Source organism: Peromyscus leucopus, chromosome X, assembly GCF_004664715.2.
Source record: "Peromyscus leucopus breed LL Stock chromosome X, UCI_PerLeu_2.1, whole genome shotgun sequence".
Lineage (NCBI taxonomy): Eukaryota > Metazoa > Chordata > Mammalia > Rodentia > Cricetidae > Peromyscus > Peromyscus leucopus.
The window spans coordinates 109,838,498-109,849,070 of record NC_051083.1 but is presented as its reverse complement, the minus strand read 5'-3'; the positions used below and the strand labels follow the sequence as shown (position 1 = coordinate 109,849,070).

Genomic DNA, 10,573 nt, shown 5'->3' with positions numbered 1-10,573 from the left:
CCTTAGCAGGAAGGCAGCAGAGGCACTAAGAGTTCTGGGTCTCACTTTTCCATGATTCCTTCATGTAGCAGAAACCTATTCCAGAGAATGGAGGCAAACTATGCAGTCTAGGTGGTGTGTTCATCTGAAATTCCAATTTCTGCCACTTCTCCACCTTTTGGTTGTGTTTTTAGTTGATATGTGTTTGCTACATAAGCATTCTACCAATTAGCAACACCCTAGTCTGATTCCTCCCTACGGTGTCTACCATCCAAAGGAACTGCTCAAAATAGTTTTCTCTTCTCTCAGCCCTAAATCAGTCATACCATCAAAAGGCCAGGCATTTTTGACTTTGTAATTTTATTAAATTCAACTGCCCCCAAGAAGAAATTGTCATTTCTGAGCCTTCCAAACTGCCTTGGCTTAAGATGTTGACACTATGCTGCTTTCCCTTGGAAACCACTCTGCAGTCCTCCTAAAGCCTAAAAGGACTTCTGTCTTTCTCCTGCACTTACCCTTTCTACAGGTGATGGGACATCTGGCTTCTCCTATGTCCCACTGCTAAGAACAGGCCTTGGAAAGAGCAGGTAGTCAGAGACAGTTTGGGGAAGAGATTTCATCTAGCATAGATTAGCCATAATTTTAATTAGTTAACCAGAATGAGAACGTGAATATAGTAAGACAACGGAAAATTAATTTTATTTTGTTTTTAATGTTAACACCAAGTTCTTTTCCATGGTCCACTAAATTCCAATTTCAATGCCATAGTCTCTTGTGATATTACAAATTAGAAGGCAGTTTAATTTGTTTTCAAAATAATATATTTCTTCTAACCTGAATCAACCATAGAGGTATTACTAATGTCATTTGGAAAAAATCATCTCAATCTAATGAATGATGCCATAAATGCAACAACATTTTGAAATACCAAGAATCCCCAAATCACCCAAATGGAACAGTAAGAGTGGAATGATTTACACTCCCCTCTTGCCAGCTCTCAAATGAGGGTCAACTACTTAGATCATTGTGTCTGCCTAACCTGATCTTGGTTGGAAACTGCTAGTGCACTTGAACTGGTCACAGCAGTAGCATCATCTTCCAGGTAACTCTGGCCTAGGTCATCTCTAACTGTTCATAAAAAAAAAGCTTCTGCATACTTGGCGCCATAGGATCTGGGACTTCTCCCAGTGACCCTAGCAAAAAAGGTCAAGATGTTCATCTTGGTGGTTTCAACATAGACCTGTGGGCCCCACAGGAAATCACGGCAAGGAGGGTTTCTGCCAGGAACCTGCCTATATTGCAGGTACCATTCCTGCACAAAATCCTCAAAAATGAGTTTCCTGGGCTCCCCAAATATGGAATGATACTGCTCAGCATACAGCCCCATTTTATTCAATACATGCCAGAATCTCTCCTCACTGATACAGTTGTTCTATATGAAGATGATGCCAAGAATGATTATTAGCAGTCCTGTCTTGGGTATGCCCTGAGCACCATGCAGCAACCCACCATAAGTGATCCCCAGGGCAGTGACAAGGATATAGGAGTGATCATCAGGATCTACTTCTATCATGTCAATGCCAAAGATCAGCCTCATGCACTCATATGCCTTATTGAAGATCATAGGGTAGTACTCCTTTTAATTTCTAATAATCATATCCCGCATATCTGTCTCACTGACTAGCTGCTTCCTGTGATACTTGAGGAACAGGAATCGCAGCAACTCAATTATTTTTGTATTTAATGTAGCCTCTGAGGGGAAATAAGTGTCTTCCACATCCTGTATTTGGTTCACAGAAGCCTCACCAGATGGTACCCCTGCAGTGGAGCCCATAAAAGGGGGAAAAGAGGAGGCTCTTTGAGAACTCTGGGGAGAGCTTTGTGTTCCTTCATCAGCTACCTCCCCTGAAATGTTGGCAGTGTCCTCTGCCTCCACTGCTTCAAGAATGGCAACCTGTGCAGTCTCTAGGCCCATTTCCTCCCCTGGGGCCTGAATATTGTTCAGGAGATTGCACCCCTGGTTATCCCCAGCATGATCCATCCTGACTTTCTTTGGTAACAGCAGGTAGGAGAATGTGTAGTCACAGCAGTGAAGACTCATAGGCCTGAGGGATAAGGAGAGAAGGTGAGTGGACTCTGACAGCTGTTCATTGGGCAACTCTCAAATATACCCATTACAGGATTTAGCTTGGGTAGTTCTCTAGAGCCAAATGATTCTTGCCTTGCATGTGCCATTGAGACCTTGAAAGAGGAAGAAACGTGGCTACTCAGGGTCTACCCTCTTCTTGGCTGGGACAAAGTTTAAGAACAAGTTTTTAGGAGTTTGAGCTCAACAGAAAGCAATGAGGGTACCTTACACCTCCTTACACCTATTCAAGGGTAACTGAGAGATAGCCCAGTAAAGAGTGGTCCCTTGATCCTATGATGGGAGACCAGCCTAATCATCACCTTGATAAATTGTGAGGTTCAGAAAGTTCTGTGTGATTGTTAGGTTCACCTTCCCTAAGGCAAAAGACTATTTCATTGAGTCAGAAGGAAGAAGAGGGGATCTACATAAAGTACCTATATTTTTCTCTCAGTGCCAAAAGAATGGCTGAGATAGCTAATGGTTCCCTTCATGTTTGGCTGTTGGGACTTCCTGGGTTCTCACCTTGAGTATTGGCACATCCAGTCCAACCTCTGATGACTCGCAACAAGATGCTCTCAACAGATCCTTCAGCTTCCTTATGCTATACCTGAAAACAAGACAGGGAGATCAGACTAAAGCACTGCTCAGAAATGTTTGGATGGCATGTCAGGGAAGACTTTTATCATACAGCAGCATCACACCTGGTGCCAGGTTACATAAAGCAGGAACCTTCAATCTGAAAGTGTCTCTGTAGGCAAGCTTGTGCTGTAACCTTGACTCGATAGTGTGCATACCCCCACCAGGAACCAAATATGGATGTGAAAAGTTAGGGTGTTTATTCCTGCAACTGAGCACTAAGTAACCTCAATATACTGATCCAAGTGCCCCAAGTCACAGAGAGCAAGTTCAGAAGTTTAAGAAGGGACTCATTTTCACACTTCTGCCTTGATTTGGTTCAGCACTATCAAAAGTATACAATATGGCATGATTAGCCCAGCCTGACTGTCTTGGGGAGTGGTGACTGCAACCCACACTCACATCTCAATAAGATTAATTAAAAAAAACCTGGCACTTTACTCTTTCAGATCCTGCAAAATGAGTGCAAGTATACCACAGGTGTATTATCATTTGGATACCCCTTAGACAGACTGTAGCTTCAGCAGTCAACTCTCAGGCCCCACTACAATTATAAAGAGAAGCTGCCTTGTGAGAACAAATAAGTTCTAAAAATCAATCTATTGTCTTGTGCAGAGTGTCCAAACAAGCAAAAAACTCATTCCTATAATGAAAGCCATTGGATGAGGCAGTACTCAACATAAGTAGAGACCTCCAACCACAATAAAATAAAATGGCTCAAGGCCTCCAACTCCCTAGATGAAGACCAGAAATCTGGCTGACAGCTCAGCAGTTTCACATATGTTACTAAGGTAACTTCAGTCAGGAATATCAAAAATGACTGTAGGCAGTAATACTTAGTGAGCTACTAACAAACAGTCTTATTTCTAGCCTTTCCATCCAGTAAAGCAGATTTTTCTATCAATCAAATGCTCCCAACTTTTCTTAGCAGAACATGCTGAGAAGAAACCAATAAATGAACCCAAATGATAGGTGATGCTGTGTACTTTGAGGAAAGAACCACTTTTACCACCTTTTCTAGAATAGCTGGGGTACAGTTCAATTTATTTGTTTGTTTGTTTATGTATTTATTTTTGACCCATTCTATCCTGGGTTGGGATTTACCAGAATACACTGGGTCTTTCAGAGTAAAGCTGGGGTACAGTGAGATTTATTTATTTGTTTGCTTTGCACCACTAGATCCTGAATTAGAAATTCCTGGTGCACTCTGGGTCTTTCAGAATAGAGTTGACAGGAACAAGCCTCTTTTAGGGAACCTCCCTGAAAGAGTCCTGTTAGAGCATGCCTCAGCTGACTTGCATGGTATTACTGAGTATCTAGCTGGCCCTCAACATTTACACCCAGGCAATTGGTGGTGGGTAGGCTGCTCATGTGAGAGGCTAAGGTCACATTTCATAAGTTTTCTGGCAGCTAAAGCCTGTGTCCATACTGAATTGAATGGAATGAGCAGTTATACACCTTTGTGCATTTACATAGGAGGACTTTGGATAGCCTGGGAAGGGGGATGTTAGCACAGACATATCTGAATGGAATGGCAGAAGGCACAGCTGCCTGACAAAGATCCAGCAGAGCTGATCCACATGATGGCTGCCATGCCACCTTTGGTTTTCATCTCCACCTGTTACATACTTGGGGCACTTTTAATATTTGTACAATTTGAGGATGTTGGATTGATGGAAAATTCCTTATGAATCATTTATGCGTTCTCCCAGGAATGCTGGTTCTAAGCTTATCCAGGAAAGTACTGAACATACTATCTCCCCCCGCCCCACTTTGAGGGAGATATCCTTATCTACTTGAAGGTCTTCCTTATGCCTTGGAGGTTGTGACACATAAAGAAGAAGCCAGAGATCTCTTCATGAGGCTATGAGACATTCTTAAAACATCTGTCCCTCTATTTACACAGGAACAAGATATTCAAAACAAAGTAAAATTAAAAAGGTCACCAAGATCTGGTGGACTAGAGGAGCTGGCCACAGTTCAGATTACAAGCCTCTTCCCACTGTATACTCAGACAATTATGTGGCATACAACTCTGGCCTACATAGAGACATATTTATAAGTAAAGTATGGAGTGGAAATATGATAAAAGTATGAGATGTTAGGACCTCCCATTCTTAGAAGTTAGCTCATGTAGAGCCACTATAATGCCATATGATCAAGGAACAACAGAATGCCAGGACTAGACACATAGACAAATTCTATAAGGATATAAATGTAAAAATTGATTGTATATGCCAGAATTTGAATAATAACTGCATCAGCTTTAGCCTGAGGATTTTTTCTGGGCACTCTGACCACTGAGAGTTAGTAATACATTGCTTGAGACATGACAAAATGCCCAGGGTGGTTGAAGATTTTGTTTTGGTCTAATGTCCTTGAAGCAACCAAAGCAACCAGCACAGGCTGTCATAGGCCTCTAGATTCTCAAAACTTGGGTTATGGGTTTATAAGTAAGAATGATAACTCTGTTCTGTCATAGTTTATTAATGATGATTAAAAGATGAGCAAAAGGAAATGAAACACATGTCCAAAACAAAAAATGATATGATCTATGTTTTGGAACATCATGAATGTATCCCTGTTAACTAAATTCTGTATAAATAAAGAAACACTCTGACTGCCAGTCAGTCAGGCTGCAAGATTCTCCCGACCACTATGGCCTGGCTCACTTTCTTCTCCTGCCGACTCCTTACACTCCCTGCAGGACCCATCCCTGCCGTGGGATGGCTCCTGGCAGGATGTCAGTAACTCTGTGCCAAATAAATCTGATCCAGTTAGAGGACTCGGCCTGGCTGGACACTGTATGAGAGAGACAGTGGACTTTTAGAGCTCTTTTGTTGTATGATACTTTGTTTGTGTTTTGACAAATAAAGCTTGCATGGAGAAGAAAGGGCGGGACTAGCCACTATTTAACCATAGTGGCCAAGTAATTATGGCACACATCTTTAACCCCAGCACTTGAGAGGACGAGGCAGGAATATCAGGAGTTCAAGGCCATCCTGGGCTACCTGAGATTGAAACAGTTTAAGAGAAAAAAGAGTCAAGCAGTGGAGGTGCATGCCTTTGATCCCAGCACATGAGAGGATCATGCCTTTAATCCCAGCAGTAGGGAGGATCTTGCTTTCATCCCAGCACAGGGGAGGCTCAGGGCTTTAATACCAGCTCATGGGAGGCAGAGAAAGGAATATAAGGCAAGCAGAGACAGGATGTGCCCTACCCCCATTCCTCTATACTTCTTAGAGGTAAGATGTCTCTAGTGGCTGTTGCTCTGTTTCTCTGATCTTTAGGTTTTTCACCCTAATATATGACTAGGGTTTTTTTTAATTGTTAATAGACTAAATAGGATCAAGCTTCAAATTTTTCCTTCATAAGAATCAGCAAGTATTTCAGAACATAGTGGGTCCTGAGAGTGGAATTCAGAAACACAGGGCTCAAGACATGAGCAAGATTATAATTTTCTGGAGTACACTATCTAGGATGGTGATTCCAAAACTCACTATCAGGTCTTCCACAGCAGACTTGACTACAGCCACTTCATGTGAACCAAGAAAATAACTTCTATACAGACCTTCCAGTGTTGGACCCAGTCATCAGCTCTGGACAAGAAAAACAAGCCTCACTTAGTGACCTTCTAACTAAAGTGGAGAAACTGACCCTTCTACTCTGTCCAGGAGTCTTTGCCATCCCCCTGGTTCTCTTACCTCTTCTCAGCAGAACATGCCCAGAAGCAACCCACAACTCCTTTCAAACACTCTCACAAAATGTCTCCACGCCCCCAAGTGCCAGAATGTACATGCCTAAAGGGGCCTAAGCAATCCCGAGTGCCATCTCTCTCTCCACTCTGACAGCCTCTAATGGTAGGAACCTAGCAAAATGGCACCTGAGGCTCAAGCTGCTGGACATACCTCGTGATGGAGATATCAAAGGCTACCTGGAGCCTCACACCTGTCACCTAAGCAGTTTGACACCTGCTAAGCACCAGGAACATCACACAAATGGCTCTGGTAACCCCAAGTCCGGGACAAACCCGTGGAAACATTTCCAGGGGCTCATTTGTGGCACCTCTGTACCAAGGAAACTTCAAAGAGCCAGGGACCTCACAAAATGGCTACCGCGGTGCCAGAGTCCACCATCCCTCCCTCAAACCCATCCCCAAAAGAGGCTTGCTCCTGTCAAATCGACTCTGTAAGATCCAGAGAACGTTGAGAAAACCCAACAGAGGATAGTGTGGGGCAAAAGACATAAATAAATTAATTAATTTAACTTTACCCCCAGCTGTTCTAGGAGCAGGGATGCACAGGGTTCATTCCTCCAAGTACACAGCACCACCTGACATTTGGTTTCCCATTAGCAGGCCTTGGGCTTTTGAATTCCACTCTCAGAGCCTGTAAGGTCTGAAAAACTTGCTGCTTCTCCTCAGGGAAAAAAGCTCTCAAAATCAGCTTGAGACCTATTGTGCAGAGCTCAGACAGGCTTAGGCCTCTAACTATACCAGATTTGTCAGGCACAGGGCTCAGCACTGGGGCAGGGCTATAATTTTTGGAGTACACTAACCTTGAATAGGGGTTCATGAGCTCACTGTCAGATCTTTCCCACTGGACTGGACCTGAGCCTCTTCCTGTGAAGCAGGAAAACAACTTCTGTACAGACTGTCTAGTGTTGGACCCAGTCTGGAGCTCTTAACAAGAAAAACAAGCCTGGCTTAGTGACTTTCTAATCAAAGTGGTTAAACTCTAATTTTGTTATCTTTCTACCATTTAGTGGGGTCTTTGCTTTCCCCTGGATGCTCTTATCTCTTCTCAGCATAATTTTTTAATATGTAAGTTAGAACTTTCGTCAAATACACGTACAAAATGACTCCATATCCCCTTCATCCCATTGTACAGGGATGAATAAAAATTGTGTAATTTTTGTTAGGGTCTCAATTTCAATCTGTTAACAAAGCAACCCCCAACCAGTACTAATCTCCCATCCTGACTTAGTGATCCACCAAGTTCCAGGATTTAGATCCTGAATTGTGGCTAAGGCTCATCTTTGCCAATTCAGAACTGAGGCTCCCTCTGGCTGATGGAAACCTCACATGATGGCTCCTTACCTTCTTCCTTTCATGTGCTTTTGTCAAGTGGTTAAGGGCCACTTAGTGCTAAGTCATTTCTGTGGCAACCTCCACTGCCAAGTACCTCTCAAAATGGCTCCATACCCACAACTCCCTCTTATACATGGGGAAAGATGGCTAGGTGCTTCCTTATGTTATGTCAGTACTGAGGCTAAGGCTAACTATCAACACTCTCACTAATGGCTCCAGATTCCCCACATTCCCAATTGAATATGTGGAAGCTTGTGAACCACTGACCCATTGTCACAAGACAGCCTAGTTTTTGCATACAACCCTCATAAGGGTCTTATATAGCTTGATTATCTGTGCCTATTTATTAATGGTGGGGTTTCTGAAACACATCCAAGCTTCTATCTTGACTAAATGTGGGAGCCTGTTCTCCGGTTCCTCGTGGCTTTACCCAGCAGGTCCGCATAGAGGATGATCAGGGCCATGGGCCTGAGTGCAGGGGTCTGAGATGGTCTGCACTTGGCTATGCTGGGGGAGGAGGTCTTTTGCTCCACCCCTTGGCATCTCTAGTCTCTATAAAAACCCTGGGGCAGAGACAGTCAGGGCCCATTGGAATAGGTTCCAGGCCCCTCGAGGCTATCCTTTATTTTCTATCTGTTTATCTCCGCCAGATTCTCCGCTATAAATCCTTCTATCTAATATTTCCTGCTGCTGGCACTCAAGAAAACTCTAGGGAACTGTGGGGGTGGTGGGTAAATGCCCCACAGAATGGCGCCATGAACAGGGACTAAAGAAAAAAGAAAAAGGGGACTAAAGTAAAAAAGGGGGGCAAAAGAGGGGGGACTAAAAACAAATGAACAGGAACTAAAAATAAAGTAATAGGGACTAAAGATAAAGGAAAATAATAGTTTTATTACAGACTTTTTGGCAAAAGTGCTGAGTCAGCCCTGCCAGTGGAAAGGCATGCCGGTGTTATGGAAAAAAAAATATATATATATATATATTATATATATATATATATATATATAATTGAGAGGCAGGGGTTTTATCCTTGAGAAAAGGAAATTGGACTGGAAGGGTGTCCGATGCTGCAGCGAAATTCTCTTCTGTCTTCTATCCCTTTCTCAATTTCTATCTGTGAAAAATAAGTATAAGGTATAGGGTAGTAATATAGTTTAGGGAAAACTTAGAAGTGTAAGATTGTGTAGGAAAAAATAAATAAGGCAACTACACAGAAAAACTCTTTAATTTTCTAACTTTGGGGGCTATGAATGCAAACTGGGGGAAAAATCTTGCTCTGGGCTTTCTGGGTAGTAAAAAAAGCTCTTCTCTGAGCTTATGGGGAAGAAAAAGTTTCCTATGGAAGCTTTTGACCTGGGGACAGCTGAAATGCTAAGTCTAAGCAGCAGGAGAAAGTTATTTCTCCCTGAGGCAAAAATGGGGGTATAAAAAGCCAAAAAGTTTAAAGTTCAGAAGTTTTGGGAAAAGTTGGTCTTTCTTCCTCCTGGGGGGAAAAATCTTTCTCTTAAACTATAAAGCTTTTCTTGGAAAATTTGGGGGAAATCTCTCTAAAAAGCCTTAATCTTTCTCAAAAGCTCTCAAACTTAAAAACTAAAGCCTTTCAGAACTCTCTCTCAGAAGGACAAAAATTAGAATCACCTGAAGATATTAGTATGGGGACCACCTGTGATTAGCTCTAAGGGAAAACAACAAACCTCTTAAGATGGCAAAACCTCTCCAAGTTCTCTTTCAAGCTTTAAAAATCCTCCCTGCAATGCAGGAGGCTGGGACAAGTTTCTAAAAACCTCTTCTAAGCTCTGTCTCTTCAAGCTAGTAAAAGACAGTGGGTCAGAGTACCCTGAGGGAAACGCTTGGGAGAGTGTGGGTAAAGAGCTACAGAGAGCCCAAAAGGGCATGAAACTTTACCTGAGAAAAGCAAAAAAGCCAACCTTTTCAGTTCCAGTCAAGCTGAGGCAGCAAAGGTTTTGAGTGAGCATTTCAGAGTGAAAAGGTGCTCCTAATCATCCTAATGCAAAGATCCCCTGAAGCAATGCAAACTGTTAGCATTGTATCCTCGCTTGTGACCAAAAACCCAGGGGCGACTGGCCAGTGTCTCTGAGTTGGAGTACATTTCGGGGTACTAGGGTTCCTGCAGTTGCAAACTTCCTGGAGCACAGAGCTGAGGCAGGAAGGTGCAGGACCCAGGGGAAGATTGCTAATAAACAACCAAAGCTAAAGTCGGTGGGAACAGCACAGTTGTCTGCTTTCCTACAAGTCCTGGGTTGATAGGTCCACAGCTACAAAAAGAAATCTGAGAAAAGCTTTCCTATCAGAGAAAGGACCTTTCTGGGAAAACAGTAAAGCTGAACTGTGTCTGAAGCAGTCGTGCTGCTGAGTCAGAACACTGTCTGGGGAAAGAGCCCAGCCAGGGTAGAACAGAACTATCCAGGAGTAAAGCTCTCTTTTCTGTCAGAAAGCACCTCTTTGAGAAAAGCTTTGTTTCAACTGACTCCTGGTGTGATGAGGGGGTGTAGCCCTGAGGCGTGATTGCCTCTGGCATAAGCTCTGTCCTTGAGCACCTAGACAAGCAAACACAACCCACTGGAGGACTGGGCCAGGTGAAGGCCTGATGAGGCAAAACACCTGTCCTAATGGGAGTTTAGAAATGGCAAAAACCTCCCTTGTTAGATTTCAGTCTGTACGCAAACCACACAGACCCTGAAAACAGAAACGGACAAAAAGCCCCTACCTTCAGTAGCAGG

At 43.1% G+C, this 10,573-nt stretch overlaps 1 pseudogene; it reads right to left on the bottom strand.

The window, feature by feature from the left end:
- Window positions 1-1,111: 1,111 nt before the first annotated feature.
- Window positions 1,112-2,020, bottom strand: LOC114701505 (annotated as a pseudogene).
- Between the last annotated feature and the right edge of the window lie 8,553 nt (window positions 2,021-10,573).